Source organism: Apium graveolens, chromosome 4, assembly GCF_009905375.1.
Source record: "Apium graveolens cultivar Ventura chromosome 4, ASM990537v1, whole genome shotgun sequence".
NCBI lineage: Eukaryota > Viridiplantae > Streptophyta > Magnoliopsida > Apiales > Apiaceae > Apium > Apium graveolens.
Window position 1 is genome coordinate 8,061,039 of NC_133650.1, and position 9,368 is coordinate 8,070,406.

Here is a 9,368-nt window from a genome sequence, read left to right on the forward strand (position 1 = left end):
CAACGGCTAACTAAGACCTTCAACGGATGGAAACAAAGCTTCAACGGATGTCTCTAAAGCTTCAACGGATAACATCCTTCAACGGATGAGTGCATCAACGGATAGAGCTTCAACTGCTAACACATCAACGGATAAAGCCATCAACGGATGAAGGCTTCAACGGATGTTCTGTTAAATAGCAGTTGACAAGTGGTAGTTGTACCTACAAACAGAGGCACATGGGTTGACAGAGACAACTGAGATGTGGTAGCCTATTTCAGGAACATCAGAAAAAGCAGCCGTTCTACTCTAGTATAAAGAGGCAATAGTCAACAATGCACTGGAGTAAAATGGAGAAGAAACAAGTGGAGAACTTATTTTATTATTGTACTTTTATCTTTGTCTTCACTTGTAAACTTGGTGTTATATAAACCAAGTAGCAGCTAGTAATTAGAATAGAATTTTTCCAGAGCTGTTTAGAAAAATCTTGAGAAAAATTATCTAGTTGTACTAGGATGTAGCTGTGATCAACTTCTTGAATCACAGATTTTCTGAAATACCATCTCTGGTGGAACAACAAATCCACCAGAAAAGTTTTTAAGGTCTGTTGTGTTCTGTACTTTTGTGCTTGAATATATATATCTGTCTGTATTAGCTTAAAGCAATTCACACACTTGTTTATCTTAAACACACAGCCTTTGAAACTGCTCAAAACTTGAAAAAGTTTTGAGATTTACATTCAACCCCCCTTCTGTAAATCTCATTGTTAGTTCACTAGGAATAACAGAAATAAATAGTGACAATTTTTACTGATGTATTTTTTCATTTTTATTTTGTCGATTATGATGATTAAGACAAGTTATTTGATAAAATGTTTATCTTGTGGATGATTTAATAAATTTTGTATAAAGACCATTTTTGGGAGATTTATCGATTTACAAATTTAATGTAAATGATTGCTTTTAATGATTTAATATTCTCTGTGTTTGTCTATAATCATATTATAGAAAACATAGTAATCACACTTAGAAGTAGCTTTTCTATTGCATAATTTTTCTTTTAGGTTTATTCCATGATAGAACCAGATTTGCATTTGATTATATTTGTGCACCATTTTTTTTAGTTCTATACTTAAATTGTTAATAGAGTCCAATTTAGAGTATAATAAATTTTTTCAAAAGATTAAAAATTTATTCCATTGTAGAACTACATTTTATCCAAGTTATCACCAATCCCATTTTGGGTTTTAGAAGTAAATTGAATTAACTGATTCTATAGTTTAAAACGTAAGTGTATAACCCCGTTTAACTGAATTAAATTTATTATGTTAGGGTTTAAAATTTGGGGTTTAGGGCCTTTAAGCCCTAAACCCTAGATCTTAAACCCTAGGAACCGGCAAACACTTTAAAACGTACGTGTATAACCCTATTTAATATTCGTTAATGTTTTAGGGTTCACCAATCCCATTTTGGGTTTTAAAAGTAAATTGAATTAACTGATTCTATGGTTTAAAACGTAAGTGTATAACCCTGTTTAACTGAATTAAATTTATTATGTTAGGGTTTAAGATTTGGGGTTTAGGGCCTTTAGGCCCTAAACCCGAGATCTTAAACCCTAATGGCCCTAAACCCTAGGATCCGGTAAACACTTAAAAACGTACGTGTATAACTCTGTTTAATATTCGTTAATATTTTAGGGTTCACCAATCCCATTTTGGGTTTTAAAAGTAAATTGAATTAACTGATTCTATGGTTTAAAACGTACGTGTATAACCCTATTTAATATTCGTTAATATTTTAGGGTTCACCAATCCCATTTTGGGTTTAGAAGTAAATTGAATTAACTGATTCTATGGTTTAAAACGTACGTGTATAACCCTGTTTAACTGAATTAAATTTATTATGTTAGGGTTTAAGATTTGGGGTTTAGGGACTTTAGGCCCTAAACCCTAGATCTTAAACCCTAATTAATTCTAGGGTTTAGGGCCGGAACCGGCAAACACTTTAAAACGTACGTGTATAACCCTATTTAATATTTGTTAATATTTTAGGGTTCACCAATCCCATTTTGGGTTTTAGAAGTAAATTGAATTAACTGATTCTATGGTTTAAAACGTACATGTATAACCCTGTTTAACTGAATTAAATTTATTATGTGAGGGTTTAAGATTTGGGGTATAGGGCATTTAGGCCCTAAACCCTAGATCTTAAACCCTAGGAACCGGCAAACACTTTAAAACGTACGTGTATAACCCTGTTTAATATTCGTTAATATTTTAGGGTTCACCAATCTCATTTTGGGTTTTAAAAGTAAATTGAATTAACTAGATTCTATGGTTTAAAACGTAAGTGTATAACCCTGTTTAATATTCGTTTACATTTTAGGGTTCAGCAATCCCATTTTGGGGTTTTAGAAGTAAACTGAATTAAATTTATTATTATAAGGTTTAGGATTCGGGGTACAGTGTTAAGATGCCAGTGATGCACAATAGAGCATCTTTGATTGCTATTTTTTGTCATTTTTAAAATATTTGTCTTTTAAGAACATTCTTCTCGACATAGTCACATTTACGACTAAAATCTGTTTAATTCTAGTACTCATTCACTCGTTTTCATTTACGCATTTAATTCTATAAATGAATCCGTTTAATTCATTTATAATATTACCTTTTAATTCTAGTACCCATTCGCTCGTATTCATTGACGCATTTAATTCTATTATAATGAATCCTTTTAGTTATATTATAATGTACCTGTATTCCAGTATTCGTTTATTGTATAATGTTTGTAGAATGAAACATATTTTAATTTTCATAATTTGTTTTTATGATTTGATATTTTTCTGATTTTTATGGTAGAATAATAATATTTAGGATTATGATCAAAATTTTAAGGGAACAAAAAGATACAGAGTTATTGTGCATAAAATGATTCTCAAATAAGTTCTAAAACATGTTTCCACATCTTCTACATAACACCACATTATCCTTTTACTTTTACAAAATTTAAATGCTTGCACATTAGCAGCAATCTTCTTAGCAATTGAAAACTAAAATGCATGCACATAAGTATCAAATTTCTTAGAAATAACATCATTGCTTGTTCATACAAGTCAACATTTCAAACCATTAGCTAAATGAAATTATTTAATTTTAGAGACATTTGCTGGATCTCCTTAAGCATCTTGTTTCTCAAGCCATTTGTAGTAGAACAAATAATCTTCGCAGCATAAATTTGACGTGCCTTCAGAAGTTGTCTTTCCAGCTGGTATGTCTAATTGAAATGTCAACAAAATAAAATATCTGTAATCAATAATAAAATTTCAGAAATTATGTACTTAGCCTAAATTTCTATTCTTAAATTCAATTTAAACTAAATGTGTTTCAGGTTAACTTATCATTTAAATTATGCAAGACGTGACAAACAGGAGTACAATAATTTATGTATATTAAACATTCATTTATATTATATTATAAAGCATCAACTGTGAGCTAGTAGCTAGCTAGCATGATTCAGTATCTAAAAAATCAAGCAGTGAATTTTAGAGTTTGTATATGGAGAGAGAGAGAAGAAGGAGAGATAAATAAAGAAAAGAAAGTAGAAGCTGACAGTTAATAGATTTAAGTAGAGATATGTAGAGAGATAATGTGTGTAAGAGAGAGAGAGAGATCTGATAATTAATGTAACTAAATAAATAATCTAAGGGGTGGATGGATGGATGCTGAAGCTAATTAATCAAAACAAAGACAAAAAGGGTGTGTAATGTATACAAGTGAGTCTAACATAATACCTTTCTAGATCCAAATTTGCATTCCCATTTCCTTACGCCATTTCCTTTGTATGTCTCCATGTGATGAATTGCAAAAATACCAGAGTCAATTATGTTATCATCACTGCACCACTTCATTTCTAGGCATTCGATTGGAACTTTGCTTAATTGTGAGCTCCTTATTGGACTGATGTTCTTCATGTACTTGACAAAAAGATCTTTCTGAAAAAAAACAAATATTTTAATTAGTACATAAGATTTTACACAAATTAATATATTTTGGTCAAGAAATTTTACCAGGCTCTCTGGATATCCATCATAAGCATTAGTATTTCTGTATTTATTTATTATGTTGTCAATGAGCTCTATCGATGGTCTTTTAAGATTAAAGCACATGAGATAATAATGATTTTCATTTTCGATTGTGAAAAAAATTTGCACATTAAAATGACATTAAGTTAAAATGTAGCTATAACATATAGTAAAGCTTTACAAGTATAAAGTAGTAAAAATAAGTTTTACCATATTAAGGTCTGTAATTTTATGCTATGTTTTGCAAGCATCATGTCCAATCTAGCACGGAACCTGTTAAACTTTATAACATCCTCTCCTTCATTAATTTCATTTTCTGCCTGATTTTTTTTAGTCAATGTCAACATCTGCAACCAAATACATTTTTTAGAAGCACAATTGGCATTATTATTTAGAAAGACCAAAATCGGTTTTACCATTAAACATACAACACATAATTATTAAATAAAACATCGTATCATAATTTTCTTACTGTTATAAATGTGTTGCAGAAAAACCTATTTGGTGAATCAGCAGATCTGTATTTCTCATCTTGATTAAGTATTGACGCATAAACGTCGATGACACCACTAGCTATTCGATTATTTGTCCTTAAAGTCTTAAGCTGGTGTTTCATGCAAATTACATCCTCCCAGAAAAAGATTGTTTGCCTGCAAAAATACATTAAATTTAATACAATGTACTTAGGGACTAAAATATGGTATAATTTTATTTTAATTTAGATATTTGATTTACATACATTGGGTTCCCTGTATCTGCATTTATCCTATTCCAGACCTCTTCTTCTGTTTTCGTTAGTCTTACCCTATCAATGTCAATAACCCGCTCTCTGAAACGGGATTTATTGTATTCCCCTACCTTCTGCTCCCTCCTTGGTCTTTCTTGGTCAAACAAGTTTTCCATTTCAAAATTTTTTGAACTCTCTCCAGGAGATCTAACAAAATCAACAATTTCACCACCAATTGTTAATTCTCCAAGGAAATCATCAATGTCAAGTAATTTATTATAAGCTCTATCAAAATGAGGAAGTGATAAAATTTCAATTGTCCTCCAGTCATTCTCTAATAATTTCGGCCACTCTTGTTCAATTCTGTTTTATGCAAACAAAACTTTTTAATAAAACATACTAAAAAATATATACAAAATGCATATTTAGTAAAACCATTATTTATATATTATATTTTTTATAGTCGTCCATTAAATTTTTTTTTGTGAAATATATTTAAGTATTATAATACCTTGTGTCAACACTCTGCGTTTCTGAGGGTTTAAATTGCTTCAAAAATTTGTCTTCAAACTCCTTCACCTTTGCATGATTTGGTACTATTTCATTTGTCATTAGTAAGGTGCTTCTGAATTTTGTGCTTGCCTCTTCCAATTCCTTAAAATCAATCTCCAACTGTGATAGAATTTCCTAAATCCATAGCCAAGTTAGCTCATTCGAGTAAATATATTAATAGTTGCTAGAGTAACAAAATCAAATTTTTTACCTGTTCAGTACAGAAATCATTAGAATTATGTTCTTCTTGAACATTTTTAGCTATAGACATAATATCACTGTTCAGCTTATCTTCTTCAGAAGATAGCAAACATGAATGTACTTTAATTGTTTGTTCTGGAGTTTTCCAAATGTCTCTGACATCAAATACCTATACATAATTTGTGATTCAAAAATTAAAAAACAAATAATTTTTCATATTAGAATACCTCGTAATATTGCTCTTTAATTGGAATGTGTTTCAAATTTTGTCAAGAGATCATAATGTTTCTAATAAGTATATATGAGGTAAGTACAAATTAACACTTTGATAGTTATACTTGAACTCAAAAAATAACTGAGAAATGCACAAAACTAGAAAAATTATTTACGTTCACAAACAATTGTTCATCATTCTGTTTATCATTCTGTTTAAACTGTTGTTCAGTGTTTGGATTTGCATCTTCATTAGCAGGTGATGTTTAACTGTTTTCTTTGTCTTCTTTGCTTTCTTTAGAATGCTGCAAAATAAATAACGTAAGCCAATTTTATTTAACTTGAAGAATTTTTTTTGAGAAATTACATCACAAAATCAGGAAATTTATTTCACTGACCAATCCTTCATCATTCTCAAATGACTGATTATGTTTCTCTGCATTTACTATATCTGGATGAGCATTTTGTTCATCAGTTGATGGACTAGATTTTTTTCCCTCTTGTCTTTTTTCTTTGTTAAATTTTTCAAGCTACAAAATGAACAATACAAGTCATGTTCTATACAAAGACTGTGAGTTTAATAAGTATTATTCTAACATGAAAATTTTAGAACATACTACAAAGGAATTTTTTAATCATTTACAATAAACTTACCAATATTCCCTTTCCAAAACTGTCATCATACATTTTAGCTTTACTTCGGTTCGCTATGAGGGAAGTCTTCCAACCAATGAAAGGCGGTGATGTCCAATCAGCAATGATTCGAAAGTGTTGTATTCTATCAAGGTACAGAAACTGAAATAAAAAATAAATGAAAAACAGATCAATATTTTTTATTCAGAAAAGTAAGTAACGGAACCATAAGAAAAGGTTAGTTGATTACTTACAAGAAGGAAGACAAGTGAACCAGTATAGTACTACGTTTGTGGATTCTTCCACCATAATTCATGTGCTTCCTTTATATTTTCCAAAAATGGCTTGCACCAATTGAAATTTTTTGCATTTTCGTAAGTTCCCTTGAATCCGAGTGAATATTGACTGACATTTGCAGTCTTATCTGTTCTTATGAACAAATTTGTCATAAGGACCATGAAGTTTTGTTTGAACTTCTCATCTGCTTCTGTGGAGAGTCCGATTGCATTAGCCACCATCAGCTCAGTTATCCTCTTCTTAGGGAATTGTTCTCTCCATTTATTATATATGTCTTTATCTTTCTCAAATTTAACAACTTTTTGACCTCTTGGCAGTCCCAGAATCAAATTCACATCTTCCTCATCCACCTTAATGTGTTTATTTTCAGGCAACATCATTTCATTATTATTGTGGTCAAACCACCATAAAATGTTGACTGCAATCTCACGGGGTACGACTCTCAACTCAAATGATAAAAGTGGACCGAAACCAACACTTGTCACCCATTCCTTTTGCTCTTTTGAAAGTGCACTTACAACTTTAGAAAACGTTGACGGATAAGCCCTGATCAATAATATCTTTGGCTTCTCTTCTAATAAATGTTCTACTTCTCTGTCTACTTCTTCACATTTTTGTTTTTTTGCATTTCTATTTTCAGCCTGAAAGAAGACAAATATAACCATTATAAACAGTAGTAAAATTATAAGGTACACAAACTGATAAATTTTTTTATCGTTTAGTTTTTAATATATAATTATTTCTATGTTATTAACTGGACAGGATTTTTCCTTTTTTTTTGCTACATTTTTCTGATGTTTTTGTTTCTTTTTTTCATTTCTTGCTTCTCTTGTCAAGTTTACATGCGCAGTTGCTTCAAAATCACTATCAGATTGATCATTTCCATTTGGTGGTTCTTTCTTCTTTTTTCTTGCAATTGACCTTTTTATATCCTAACAGAAAGCATAATATAAGATTAAAATGATTAATCATCAAAATTTTAAAAATGTGAAATAACTATCTTGTATAATAACTATCTATTGTCAAGATATGTATGTCATCATAGGTTTCATTTAAAAAAATTATCTATCTATGTTTTTTTTTGTTTTGTTCTTTGATGCAATTAAAAAGACAAGGAACAAAAAAAATAAAAAATATATATATATATATGTTTTTACTTGATAATTTGTTTCATCAGTATTTGATTTGGAGATTGTTGTCATCAGCCTTGGTGATCTTCGTTTTTTAATTGTACCAACAGAAGTTCTACATCTCCTTTTCTTTGTTTTATCTTTTCGTGCCTGGAAAAAATAATAATAACAAATGTTAAACCGATTTATACAACTTGAACAAAAGAATCGACAAATGAAAAAAAATAAAAATATTATTTACCTTGCTGATCATTCCTTTGTCATTCTTTATTGATTTACCTTCTTCCTCGGGTTGTTTCTCATCTTGAATTGTATCTGGATGATCAACTTCAGTCTCATTTAATGGATCTGTACTTTCTTCCACATTATTCTTTATTTCTTCACTAACAATAACTTCTTTTCCTTTCTCAACATTTGATTTTTCTCCTCCTTTAGGTGATGTCAAATACTGTGCATCAACGCTAGTATCCTATAATAATGATTGTATGAGTTACATTATAATACAACACCAAATTTTGTTAAAAAAATATATCATTACAAAAGAGTGTCAAATTAACCTCGTCAAAATCTGTTCGATGTGCTCTCACTTTGACTCTAATTTTCTTTGCCTTATGCTCAAAAACTGACTTGTTAATCTCTTTCACTGAGTCCTCATTGACTTTAATATCATCTTTACCTATTAAGAAAATAGAAGGAAATTGTTTCTTAAAAATTTCAATTACTGGTGCTATTAATAAAAAAACTAAATTAATACTTACATTGTGGTACAATTGGTGTTTGTTTCTCTTGAGAACTCTCTGGGGTATATACACATAATGCCCGAAGTGCGTCGCTTGCTTCTAAATTGAAAGAAGTAGCATTTAGCGAATTTTTGAATTCTATCTCTTGATCTCTGTCCTCGTTGTTTTCTGCAAATTCTATGATATTGATGATTTTAATGTCATTATCTTCGTATTCTTCATTCTCGTCTTCTCTTTTTTCAGCATAGTATCATGCCATGACGGTAAATTTGCAGAAAACTCATTGACTTCATCAGCAGTGAACCAACTCTCATTCATCCGTTATAAACAAATTGAAACATAAAAATTTAAAACAGTGCAGAAAATTAAATAAAATAAAGATATTTTTTTTGATGTATGCTGCTTACAAATCCTGGGTAATCTTCTTCGTAGTTGTAATACTCTGGACATGTCATTAGAAACTTGTAAATGTAATACAGAACATAGTGCCCACATTTAGAACCATCATTCTGTTGGGGGACTCTTGGAATCTCAAACGGATACATCATTACTTCATCAATTTCTTCCTTTTCTTCATATTTCAAAATGTTCTCCACAAAACTACACAATAAATTTGTTATGTCAATAATCATAAACCATTAAACTCTAGATTTTTATCTACTTAAAAACTGTTTTAATGTCAAATTTAAATGAAATAAGAAATAAAGGGTTGTATACCTTTGAAGTTGTCGTTTAAGCAAATGTGGCTCTCTTGCATGGAGTGAATCCAATAACAAAATACATGGACTATTTTTTGATTCAATAGTCTCACCCAAG

At 30.2% G+C, this 9,368-nt stretch overlaps 1 long non-coding RNA gene across 1 annotated transcript; it reads right to left on the bottom strand.

The window, feature by feature from the left end:
* Positions 1–8,104: 8,104 nt before the first annotated feature.
* Positions 8,105–8,814, bottom strand: LOC141717596 (uncharacterized). Its single transcript, XR_012573700.1, has 3 exons — positions 8,571–8,814; positions 8,370–8,488; positions 8,105–8,281 (listed from the first exon to the last, which is right to left on the bottom strand). It is a non-coding gene; the product is annotated as an uncharacterized LOC141717596 (long non-coding RNA).
* Between the last annotated feature and the right edge of the window lie 554 nt (positions 8,815–9,368).